Below are 9,674 nucleotides of genomic sequence, written 5' to 3' on the forward strand. Positions count from 1 at the left end.
ATTAAAAGCACTAGGGTGTCATGGGTTCATAGCGGATTCATGGGATTTGATCATACAAACAGATTCTCTACTAGATGCAAGAACTTATTGTTGTGATGGGATCGAGTTAGTGTATATCTTACAATCCCTAAGAAGGTTTGGGTCCCGGAGCCGAATCGATTAGATTGTACAACACCTACAAGTCGACTTAATCCTTCCTATCCAACTATATGCATGGTCTAATGAGACTCGAGTTGGTTTATGTCTTACAAGTCTCATTGAAAAGATAAGTGTTGGGTAAAAAATGCAAGGATTCATAGGCTCGCATTTCATCAAACATAACATGTGCATAAGTTGGAATCACAACAAGGAAGCAAATTAATTATGAAAACATATTAGATTAAGCATGAATCAATCCCCGTGTTGGTTTCCCCTAATTCCCCATTAACCCTAGCTAAGGAAACTACTCACTCATTATCAAGTTTAACATGCTAACAAGGTTGTCAATCATACCAGCAAGGGAAAACATGATTAACAAATGAAAATGATTAACAATAATTAAAGGGTTTAAGGGAGAATTATACCTATGAAGATGATTCCAAATAATAAAGCAAAGAATAATAGAAGTAGTTGATGATTGATGAAAGGTTGTCAATCCTCCAAACAAACCCAAATAATCTTCTAATTACCCAAAATAAATGATGAACAATAGAGAAATTAAGAAAAGATTAATGAATGAGATTTGTATTAAGACTAGATTAAGAGTTGATTACAAGATTAAGATGAGATTACTAATTGATTACAACTTGATTAAGAGAGTATTAAGATGGCTTGCTAATCTAGGCAGTACAAAGGGGTATTTATACTAAAGATTAGGTACAAATATTAGGGTTACCAAGGGCTTAAATGACTATTAAGACCCTTAAGAATAGTTGACGAAGTGCTCCTCTCCAAGGAGATGCGAATCTCCGTTTTGCTAGTCCCACATAGATATGCTCGTCCCGAGCGTCTTGGAATCTGGCACGGTGGTTCCTGTAAGGAGATCCGAGCGGATCATTAGGGGAGACGCTCGGATCCTTTGGCTTCAAGATGTGCGTCTTGCTGTCGGGACGCTCGGATTGCTGGGCAGGGAGAGGCTCGGATTGGCAGCAATCCGCTCGAATATTGGGTCAGACACTTTTCTTCTCTTCTTTCCTCAGCAATCCACGGGGATCTTGTTGCGGATGAAAGGATCCTTTTATCATTGCCCAATCTACTTTATTATCTATATAGGCCTTCTAGTATCTTTGAAGCTTGGTCATTGAATACGATAAATTTTGCTTCATTTTGCCATGAAAATGCAAGGTTTGCACTTCTCTCCTACCAAGGAAACAAAACCTCAAAGAATATATAAAATGGGAAACTAAAGATACTAAATGACCCAATTATGCACTCTAAAGCATAGGAACGAGGCTAATTAGGGGACTAAATGTGCTCAAATGTGAGTCACATCACCCACCTCTCCTACCGTTCACACGGGGGCCTGGTAAATTTTACCGCTTGGCCGAGTTTTTGTCGTTTTTTACATTCCAGACCTGAATAGGTGTTCTGACGTTGTTTGTTTTTTTTTTTTATTCCAGGAGATTGGTACCATGAGGACTTTCTCAGGATTCTCCACTTGTCTGGGTTTCTACGACGTTCTCCGAGCCGGTACGAGGGCGTTGATCAAGAGGTCGGCTTTGGGGCCGTTTGTGGCTTCTTGGAGGGATATTCACAGGGCTTCGATTAGGTCAAACCTGTGTCTTATCCGAGCCATGTTGGACCGTTACTAGGACACGACGTCATTGTTCCACCTGGAGTTTGGGGAGGTCGGTGTGACCTTAGAGGACTTTGCCATGATATTGAGCCTCCCCTGTGGCGAGACGCCTGTTGAGTTCTCGAAGACACCAGAGATAGTGTCTTTCCCCGCGGTTACGGGTTTGATCGGCAGTGCTTTGCCCGAGCCCTCTAACATCACTCTGTACTTGATCGTGAGGTCATATGTGAGGGATCACTTCAGCGGGAGGGCGGTGGGCTACGCTACGGCACCGTTGGCGAGTCCGGAGGCTGAGGCTAGAGCTGACGCGCAGGAGGTGCGGTTGTGGTTGTGGTACATCTTGGGTACCTCAAAATTTGGTGACAAGGGTGAGCGCTAGTCGACCAAGGTACTCCCTCTTCTTGCTGACCTCGACACTTTAGGTTAGTTTGACTGGGTTATGCCGGCTCTGGCGAGTTTTACCCATACTTGCATGCCGCAGTGCGTCCGGAGGCAATGGGGATGGTATTTCTCTCGCTTTGGTTGGTCCCGGCTTCATCTTTGAGGTACGAGCGTTTTTGTAGTTTTGTTGAGTTTGATTTTGATTTTGATTTTGATTTTGATTTGGATTTGGATTTTGATATTTTTTGAAAAAATTGGCTGATTTGGGGTTGCTGTGTTTTAGTACAGGCTTGGTTGTATGCTTACTTCGTCCCTCTGCACCCGGGGACTACTGGTGGCGTTCCTTCGACCTACCCTACTGTGAGGGCCTGGACGGTGGCTCGGAAGAAGTCAACTAAGTCGACTTACGAGGACTGCTGGTGTCGTGTGAATGCCCTCCGAGTTGCTGACGTAAGTTGTTGTCTCTTACCCCTTTTGTTTTGTAGAAACGGATAGAGATATGATGACCAGTTAGCTTAGAAAGCCCCTAGTTAGCTGATTAGCCCTTTTTTTAGCGCAGTTTGTCTGGTGGCCTTGGGAGCACTACACAGACGTGACGGCCTCTGTCAGGGAGCGTTTGCAACCTTGCAGCTCCCAGCGTTTGTACCTTGAGATAGCGATCGAGCCAGTTTGGTACTTGGGTGAGCGTTTAGCTCGTCAGTGCCTTACTGAGAACTTCGTGGTACCGGTTGACCCGCCTAGGGTGTTGTTCCAGGAGTCGACACCTGATGAGGTTGAGGAGCACCTTCACGGTCAGAGAGGTGAGGAGCTGTTATTTCGGGAGGCCGACTACGACACCCTTCGGTTCGAGGCTTGCATGATACCCGATCGAGGTATGTCTTCCTCTGCTCTCTGTTTTCATTGCCTCTTTTTGGTAGGAGGGTTTGTTACCTTGGATGCTGACCCAAAATGTAGGGGGTCGATGCGTTGATGAGGGCCCATCCCCCAGTTTTCCAAGCAGAGACCACTTTTCAGGGGCCAGGGGGCGAGGAGCTACCGCTGCACCTGCCAGAGCTTGCGGTCATTGAGGTGATCTACGCTGGCTTGGAGTGGAGGTTGACTGTTTAGAGGGTGAGTTTCTAATCTGAATACTCCTCCTCAATTGTGTTTTGCCTCGCCTTATATTGAAGGACCTTTCCGATGGTAGGTGTCGACCGCTAGTCATCAGGCTTTGTGGCGGATGGCTAACCGGTGGAGGGGACTTGCTGGTGACCTGGCCGCGATGGAGTCTCGGCTCGCTCAGGTACTTTTTGTAGGTTGTTTTTGTGTATTTTTGTGTTGCATTTCACGTTTTTAGATCTCAATGATCTGTATTGTGTTTTGTAGGGTGCTACGGATCCGGCGGAGCTTGCTCGGGTCCGGGCTAAGTTAGAAACAACCACGCTGACGATTGAGGCCCAGGGGCTTCGGATCATCAGTCGAGACTAGGAGTTGAGGCGTCGCGAGGACGGGTTGCGGAGTCGAGATGCGGAGATTGCCTCTCTCAGGGCTCAGTTGGCTACGGCGGAGGAGCTTCGCATCACGATGGAGCACGAGACGTTGGAGAGTTCTCCGGACAGGAGCCATGAGCAGGAGGTGGTGTCTGCCTTGGCTGCGACTCCTCATGAGACCGACACTGGTCCGATGGGAGGCGCTGAGTAGTTTTAGTTGTATGTCCGTGTCTTGGACTATTGTTTGTACATATTTATATTTTGCGTGAGGCGGTTTGTATATATGTGTTTGTGGATTGTGGTTTATTTGTGATTTTTTTACTTTTTTGTGTTGTGTTTCGGAGAAGCGCTGTCGGCTGTTAGTTCCCCTTTGCTTCGCACTAGTTCCTGCATCGTTAGTGTAGAAAACAGGCAATAGGTAGCACATACGCATAAATATGAACAAGTAAAAAGCAATTGATTGAAAATAAAATTAACCACGATGACTCGAAATTAAATTTTGAAATTTGAAACAATATTTTAAAAATTCCGCGACAAGTCGTCACGTTTAGATTTCTCAAAAGGAATTGATTTTAAATTTGAGCAATTAACTCGTGTCTTGAATTAAATTGCATCGTAATTGTTTGAAATTGATTTGTAACTCGAAAAAACTTAAACTCAAACCGTCAGGGGTGAATTTGTAAATAGATTTTTGCGAGCGTATTTGATTTTATTTTTTGTGAGATCAAGCGTCGGATTTGTGAGAGCTTGAAATTTTGAAGAAAATTGACGTCGTGTTATCAATTTTTGATTTTTGTGCAAAATGCGAAAAAGCAAAAAATTATTTCGGAATTTCGACTGACATGTAAACGATCAATCGCGGATCGGGGCGACTAGCCCTTCCTCCTTAAAAAAAGAAGAGAAAAACCCGTACATTTAAAGTTGCGTCATGGAAACCGTGTTGGATTTCGTAAAACGCGAAAACAAGGAAATGTGAGTGTGAGAAAACACAAAACATTATGGATAGGCCCGAAGAGGCGCGTGTCCTATGGCGGGAGGTTTGAGGTGTCAGGAAGAAACACAACTTGAAAGGGACAATTCAAGGTGGGAATCCTGAGGAACGGCCTGAAGAGGCGCGAGTACACCGGTGATACAAAGGGGGCTTCCCTTTTTTTCGGAAAAAAGCGCTGATTATTTTGTATAAATAGGGTCGTTTGTGCTTCATTGTTTCATCATCCAAAACACGAAAAACATCTCCACAAAAACCTTTCTTCTTCTTTCACAAAATTATTCATGGATGCTTTCGAGAATAGGTTGCGGCAATGGTGTCGGGATTTGTCACTTTGATGTGACCATAATTGGCGCATATTTAGCCCCCGAATTACCATTGTTTCCATGCTTTTTAGTGCCTATTTGGGTCATTTCTTATCTTTAGTTCTTTGTTTTGCATATTCTTTGAGATTTTGATCCCTTGGTAGGAAAGGAGTAAGAATCTTGCATTTTCAAGGCAAAACGAGGCTAAATTGATTGTATTCAATGACCAAGCATCAAGAAGAGACAAGACTAGAAGGCCTTTGTACATATCATAGTAGAAGAGCAATGTTGAGAAAGGATCCTTGCGTCCCCAAGGAATTTATGAAGAAAAGGGAAGAAAAAGAAGAAGAATTGACGCTGACCAACAATCCGAACGGATTGCAGACAATCCGTCCGTCCAGCCTCAACAATCCGAGCGTCCCTCCTTGGAATCCGCTCGGATTCCCCCTCAACAATCCGAGCGTCCCTCTCCCGAATCCGCTCGGATTGCCCAGCCCAAATCCGGCCGTCCCGACTCTAATCCGCACGGATTTCAGTACAGGACGGATTTCATTCTTCAAGCTACGAAAAGAGAAGCCCTTCTCTCAGAAAATACCGGGTCCTCCTTGCTCAACTCAAAATGTGTAATTACTAGTTTAGCCCTTAGTTAACCCTAATGCATCCTCCCTAATTTTCACTATAAATACCCCATTAGTCTAATTAGAGGAGCACGTTCTTCTTATCAATAATTAGTGTAGTTAATATCAATCAAATCTCTCTTCAAAATTGTAATCAAGTATTAATCAAGTTTTAATCCAAGTTTTAGTTCTTTAATCTCTCTCTTGTTCTTCCTTTATTTTGGGTAATTGAAGATTATTTGGGTTATTATTGGGAGATTGACAACCTCTCAATCTAGGATTCAAGGACTTCTATTATTGTTGCTTTATTATTGGAATCATTAGTAGGTATAATCTCTTAATCCCTTTTTAATTATTGTTAATTACTTTCATTTATTCATCATGTTTCATATTGTTGGTATGATTGACAACCTTGCTAGCATGATCAACATGATAATGAGTGAGTAGTCTCTTAGCTAGGGTTTAATGGGTGATTAGGGGAAACCAACATGGGGAATGATTCATGCTTAAATCAATATGCTTTCATATCTTATTTGCTTGCTTGTTTTGATCTTAATACATGCACATGTTATATTTGATGAAATGCTAAGCCTATGAATCCTTGCATTTACTATCATCTTCTATCTTTTCAATGAGACTTGTAAGACATAACCCAACTCGAGTCTTGTTAGACCATGCATGTGTTGAGTAGGAAAGATTAAGTCGACTTGTAGGTGTTGTACAATCTAATTGATTCGGCTCCGGGACCCAAACTTTCCTAGGATTGTAAGATATAACCCAACTCAATCCATCACAACAATAATTGCTTGCTTATAATTTGAGATCATGTTTGTATGATCATATCCCATGATTCCCCTATGAACCCATGACACCCTAGTGCTTTTAATCAATTGTTTACACCCCTTTTTATTCATCTTGCTTGTTCATTTTCATTGTTATTCTAGTTTAGTAACCTTCTACATCAACCCAATTTGTGACACCCCTAGACACTACTAGTTACAATAGAATTCTCATTTAAATACCCGTCCCTTGGGATCCGACCTTCACTTGCCTCTTTACTAATTGTAGAGTTGTTTGTGAAGTATAAATTGTGTTTTGTATCGACCATTGACCAACGACCACATATACTTAATTGTGAACACGAAATGGCCTCGATCAAAAATGGCGCCGTTCTTGGGGGACGGTGTTTAATTGATTTAAGACTTCTTTTATTGTTATTAGTTGTGTCTTTTTCACCTTGGGGAAGTAAAACTCCTCAAGGTTTGTTCTAATTGTTTTCGAGTTGTTTGATATTTTGCATGTCTAGAAGGTTACAAAGTGATTTGTTACCTTTTGACCGTGAAATCGAAAGAACCTTGACGAATAATAGGAGACTTGTTAGGAGGAATTTGAGAGGTGTTGGTGAAGTTGTTCAACCCACTAGTGAGTTTGTCAATCCTTTCGCAATAGAAGGAGAAGAAAACCCATTAAACAATACCACACAAAATCCACCTACAATGCCTAAATTCTCGTCACACTCTATACCCACCGAGGAGAATCTACCAAATGGTACTCCTACACCGCAACTTCTCACCGGTAATTTTATTGCCAAGTCCGCCTTCATCCAACTAGTTGAGAGGAGCCAATTCGGGGGAATGCCTAGTGAGGACCCTCATTCTCATATGGAAACCTTTTGCGATTATTGTGATGCTATCTCTCAAACGGGCGTGACTCAAGACCAAATAAGATGGGTCTTATTTCCTTTTTCGTTAATCGGCACCGCAAAGCAATGGTTGAAGGGCCTTGATAAGGCCACCCTTGGAATAGATTCTTGGAAGAAGTTGGCTCTAGCTTTCTACAAAAATTCTACCCACCGGAAAAGACTAACATGCTAAGAGCTCAAATTACGGGTTTTAAGCAAAGGGATGAAGAATCTTTGTATGAAGCTTGGGAGCGGTTCAAAGGTATTTGTCGCTTATGTCCTCACCATGGACTTAGCGAATGGTTTTTAGTGCAACAATTTTGGAATGGTTTATATGAAGATTCAAGGAACATTCTCAATATGGGATCAAATGGAATGTTCACCGAAGTTGATGACAATCAAACATGGAACAAGATTGAGGAAATGGCGGTCCATAATTCACAATATAGTAGACCTCGCAAGGCTACTAGCGGAGGAAAGCATGAAGTGGACTTCGTTACTCAATTGGGTGCTCAACTTAGTGCTCACATTGACACAATCAACTTGAAGTTTGAACAAGCTATGGCTAGACTTGAGGAAAACTCAAAAACATCAAAGCATCATGTCAATGCCATGACGGCATCCTCATCAATCCCAAGTGGGATATGTGAGAATTGTGGAACATTGGGTCATGACCCAAGTGAGTGTAGGGGAACAACCGAACAAGTTAATGCTTTCCAAGCTTACAAAAGTGGTACCCCTTATTCAAATTTTTACAATGAAAACACCAAGTTCCATCCAAATCTCTCATACAAAAGCCAAAATGTTCAAAACCCTCAAACAACATACACTCCACCACCCATGAGAAATCAAAATCAAAGACCCTTTTACAATCAAAACCAAGGTTACCAAAATCAAAATCCATACAATCACCAAAATGACCAAGGTTTTGATGTCCAAAAAGCGGTCCTCCAAATGCAAAAGAATCAACAAGAATTTTTCACTCAAATGCAAAAAGATAGCCAAGCAAAAGACACCACCATCAACAACATTCTAGCTCACACCAAGATGTTGGAAACACAATTGACTCAACTAGCATCTTCAAGCTCACAAAGACAAAAGGGGCAATTACCACCTCAAAGTAATCCCCCAAGACATGAAACGGTTAGTGCCATTCACTTGAGAAGTGGTACAAGATATGAGGCACCGAAGAAACAAGTTGAGGATGAAGTTGTGAAAGCTAGTGAAAATGAAGTTGTTGTGCAAAGCCCCAAAGAAGGGGAATCATCAAAAGAAGAAAGTTCAAAGAAAAATGAAGACAAAGCCAAAGAGAAGGAGCCCATTGTGATTAGACTTCCTTTTCCAAGTCGTCAAGCCAAGCCCAAATTTGATGATCAACTTGGAAAGTTCATGGAGATTGTGAAGAACTTAGAAGTCTCAATTCCTTTCACGGAATTAATCAATCACGTACCGGCCTATGCAAAGTACATGAAAGATATCCTCACAAAGAAGAAGTCGATCCGGAAACTTGAGACTATCGCCTTCACTAAGGTGAGTAGTGCAATACTTCAAGGGAGTTCACCTCCAAAGTTAAAGGATCCGGGAAGCTTCTCAATACCGTGTACCATTGGCGACACGACGATCAACAAAGCCTTATGTGATCTAGGGGATAGTGTGAGTGTCATGCCGTACTCGGTGAGTAAACTTGGCAAATGTCGTAAATGCACCAATATCACACTCCAAATGGCCGATAGATCGACGAAGACACCATTAGGGATATGGGAAGATGTCCCCGTGCGAATTGGGAAGTTTTTCATCCCGGTGGACTTTGTCATTGTTGATATGGAGGAATATTCCAACATTCCAATCATCTTAGGAAGACCTTTCCTACACACCGCGGGTGCGGTGATTGATGTGAAACATGGAGAGCTCACTCTAGAAGTGGGAGATGAAAGCATAACTTTTAATCTTGACAAGACCATGAGAGCTCCTCGTTTGCATGAGCCATGTTTCATGATTGATCATTATAGCCGGAAAGATGAAAGGAAGAAATCGGAACTCCAATGGAGGAAGAAAGTTGAAGATGCTCCATTCAAAGAGCAAGTGAATTGTGACAAGGAGAGCTTGCAAAGCTCATCAAAATCAACCAAGGAAGAAGAGGATGGCCTCATTGGCCAAGAGAAGAAATTGGGAGAGTTGTCTCCATCTAAGCAAGAGATTTTCAATGATCAACTCAACGAAGTTTGTGGTCTTTGGGACGACGAATTTGAAGGGATCTTTAATCCCTACATTGGGCATGCCATCGATCATGATCAACAACAAGGGGCACGGTCTATTGAGGACCTCTACCATAACAATGAACAAGCTTTTGACTACTTCTTCAAGGTGTTGAGCAACATCAACAACACCTTGAACATGCCCCCTTGACATCTCATCAAGAATGAGAGTTTGGTGGAGTCCTCCCTAAACCACCACTTGTA

The 9,674-nt window shown here is 42.4% G+C and overlaps 1 non-coding gene across 1 annotated transcript; it reads right to left on the minus strand.

The window, feature by feature from the left end:
• Positions 1–7,401: 7,401 nt before the first annotated feature.
• LOC141645552 (small nucleolar RNA R71) lies at positions 7,402–7,508 on the minus strand. The gene has a single exon (XR_012545032.1). It is a non-coding gene; the product is annotated as a small nucleolar RNA R71 (small nucleolar RNA).
• Between the last annotated feature and the right edge of the window lie 2,166 nt (positions 7,509–9,674).

Source organism: Silene latifolia, chromosome 2 (genome assembly GCF_048544455.1).
Source record: "Silene latifolia isolate original U9 population chromosome 2, ASM4854445v1, whole genome shotgun sequence".
Classification (NCBI taxonomy): Eukaryota; Viridiplantae; Streptophyta; class Magnoliopsida; order Caryophyllales; family Caryophyllaceae; genus Silene; species Silene latifolia.